Below are 3651 nucleotides of genomic sequence, written 5' to 3'. Positions count from 1 at the left end.
AGGAGGTTCTCATTTGTCTGAATGTTTGTTTTTTTGTATGTAAGTATGTAACGCGATAACTCTAAAAAATTAGTGATCCGATTTTGATGATTCTTTTTTGTTTGAAAGAGGGTACCTCAGTTGTGTTAAAGCGGATTATTCGACACGAATTTCATCGCGCTCACGCCGGGCGGTCCAAGAGCGGAGTCCACGTTGCCGCCGCGCAGCGACCGCGTGGGTCAACTGTCATGTCAAAATACGCTCTATATGCTTAGCTTTTACGTTTTAATTTAAATGGGTGTTCCGAGCACGCAGGCTAGTCTGGCTTGAATTTCGTCTACGCGGCGACCCGCGCGGCGGGCCGCGCGACTGCCGAGGAATTTAAATGTTGTTGCATAATAAATAGAATTTAGATTATTTGTAAGTCAATGTTAGATTCGGCATTAATGTACATGAAGACTTCGTAACTGGGCGGTCCCCGCGCGGCGACCGTGCAAAAGCTTTCTTCTCGTGTAACTGGGCGCTTAGTTTGAGTATGATGTTCAATGAAACTCAATGGCCATAAAGAAGAAATATGTTTAAATGTTATGTTTAAATATAGCTTGTATAAAAATGTCGCAAAAATAAAAAGAAGATATAGCAAAATGTATGTACAATTTTATTTATAAATAGGATTAGCAAAGTGTAGTAAATTCATCAACTAGTAAGTTCTAAGTGGCTATGGGCCATATTTGTAGAAGATTTGAGAAACTACGCGGAAAAATCCGATAAAAATGGAGTTATGTAAAATTCAGATTACGAAACTGGATGGACATAACTGAGTAAAATGACGTTATCGCATGACCGCAATGCTCAATGGCATCGACGGATTAATGAATATCGTGGAGGGCAAAGTACGGGAACCTGAGCGACCAGTAGCTGTTGCCGGTGATGTTGACATTTCTGTTCTTGGGGAGTACAATCGGATGCTAGGAGAATACACGAGAGCTTTAAGCGTTGCATGCGTTGCTTTTGATCACGAACAACATCTCGGATGAAATCCTGGATAAAATGATAAGATTCGATCACAGTAAGGATATATGGGATGAGTTGCATCGGCTGTACGACCGCGGACGGCGGACGGCGTGAACGAGGACCGTTTGTATAAAGCCTGTTTGGCATTTTGTAAAGCGAAAAAAGATCCAACAGATGACATGGTGACTTGTAGGTACTTCGAAATTGAAAAATTTGTGGCATACTTTGAAGCAGGAGTTAGTCAAATGAGGTGAAGGTACAGATTTACCAGAGTTTCTGCTAATATGCAAGATTTTGGATAGTTTGCCGGATACATATTTCTCATTTAAAGCGAGTTGGATGCTAATGTCAAAAAAGGATGGAACAGTAGAAAGTTCAACAAGTCAGTTATGTGTTTACGAGAAGGCACTGTTGAACTATCACGATAGAGAGTCTGGAGTTGAAGCTTTTACTGTGAAGATGAATAAACATAAAATAATTCAGAAGGTACTAAAACAGAATTCGGATACTTCGAAAGAGTAGAGCAGACGCTGCTTCATATGCAAGGAAAAGGTCATTAAAAGTTGTATTGTCCTAAGAAGAAGTCTGGAATGACAAAACCTGAGGATGTACGAACTGTGGGTATGTCTAGCACGACGCTAACTTCGGTTTTTGCTATTTCTGCTAAGAATTATCCTGAGATGTGGTATATTTGATATATGTGGGATTTCAATGAATTTGGAGACATTCACACCGTTACAACGGCGGTTGGAAATATTGTCAAGGCAATAGGCAAAGGAAACATATACAGTTTTTAACTGTTGTAAATGGAAAACCGAGTCAGGTTTACCTCAGAGATGTTTGGTACGTACCTGGAATTAAAAAGAATTTGTTTTCTGTGTTGATGGCTCAAGATATGAACACCAATAGTGTGTTTGAGTCACACGTAGAATCATGTACCATGAAGATTGGCAGTAAAGTCATAGTTACGGGAAAACGTTTGAGGCATACGTTGGAGGCTTTTATTTTATAGATTATAAGTGCGCATTTGATCTCCATCTCACCTGATGGAAAGTCACGATGAGGTCGGCGATGGAGCATACACACCTAAACAATGCCTATTCACTCTTGCCATGAAAAGGCCCAAGTTATAACGTTCAGGGAACAAGTCTGCAGGCGGGAATTCCACTCCATAGCCGTTCGCCATATAAATGTGGAAGCATAACGCTTCGTGCGAATCTTTGGAATATCCACAACATAGGTTCCAAGCCTACGCCTAGTCCCCCGGTGATGGAAAGAGGACGGCGGAATTAAATCGTGTATTTCAATCGCACACTCTCTGTGATATATCCCATAAAATACCGATAAGCAGGCAACTTTACAGCAGTATTCAAGGCTCTGCAGTTTCGCCTCTACTAATTCTAAGTCACCTCTTGGCTCTCTTGGCACGGTTGTCAATTGAATCCAAAGTGGCCAGTTGGTATGTAGCAGAGCCATTCCAAAGGTGGCAGCAATACTCCATGCAAGACCGGACTTGTGCTTGGTACAGCTGAAGCAACTGTCTCGGTGTAACGCCTTACCCTGGAAAGGATACCAAGATTCCTTGCTGCATTTTTGGCCATGGATTCAATGTATATGCCGAAGTTCAACGACAGGTCCATTCCAAGTAGCTGGAGACAGTCGGCTATCGGTATGGATATATCACGAAAAGTCGGAGTTAGCTCAAAGGGACTCCGAGGTCTATTTACTTTGAATTGTAAAGCCTTGATACCGATGCCTTCAACTTATGTACCAGTTGTACAGAAGATAGATTTGCTACAATTGTACCATGAACGTTTTGGACATCTAAACAAAAGGCATGTCTGTCGTATTCTAGAACGAGAACTGCGATTAAAAACAACACACAGTAAGGAGTTGTGTGACGGCTGCATTTTCTGAAAGTCGCACCGGAAGAAGTTCGGTACTAGAGAAAAAGCCACAAAACGATGAGAGAGTCGTGTACAGATCAAAGATGTTTACTGATCATTAAAGATAAATTTACCCGTTTTAGATTTCTTTATTTTTTACAGACAAAGTCTGAAGTCTATGAAAAGTTGAGACAGATGTTGGAAAGGCTTCTGGACATGAACCGTGAACCGTGAACCGTGAACCGTGAACCGTTTGAACCGTGCGGTGACGGATTAGAATACAATTCACCGCCCCTCTCTTCCCGTGGGTGTCGTAAGAGGCGACTAAGGGATATTGAGCAACCAGCTGCTCCACTGGTGGTAGGGCTTGAAAACCCGCCTGGTTAGTGACCACCGTGCGCATGATGGAAAACCCGCCAAGTATTCGCTAGTCGGATGCGTTCCGGGATCAGTCAGCGTACAACCAGAGCCCGAGGGAACGCTGCCGCGACATTTGTGGTCTGTGGAGGCTTCCGCCGAACCAGTGCCAGGACAACTGCATTGACCCGCCGGCCAGGGAGACCCGTAGAAACGGTTGTTCCGCTGGCCGCCCGCGGTACAGTACAGGGGCCCAAGCGTGCTTAACCAGCTCGTGAGGCTGCCTCACCATGCCGCGCATAATCTCGGTGTGGTTCGTCGTGCCGGTTGGTGACCGGGAGGTGGGGTCCCGGCGGCCATTCCCGGGGGGGTTCGGGGGCCCTTCCGTCCGGCGGATCAGCGCAACTTGTCTGTA

This window comes from Hyposmocoma kahamanoa, unplaced genomic scaffold, assembly GCF_003589595.1.
Source record: "Hyposmocoma kahamanoa isolate Upper Pololo Valley unplaced genomic scaffold, ASM358959v1 99879, whole genome shotgun sequence".
Classification (NCBI taxonomy): Eukaryota; Metazoa; Arthropoda; class Insecta; order Lepidoptera; family Cosmopterigidae; genus Hyposmocoma; species Hyposmocoma kahamanoa.
This window is presented reverse-complemented; position numbering follows the sequence as displayed.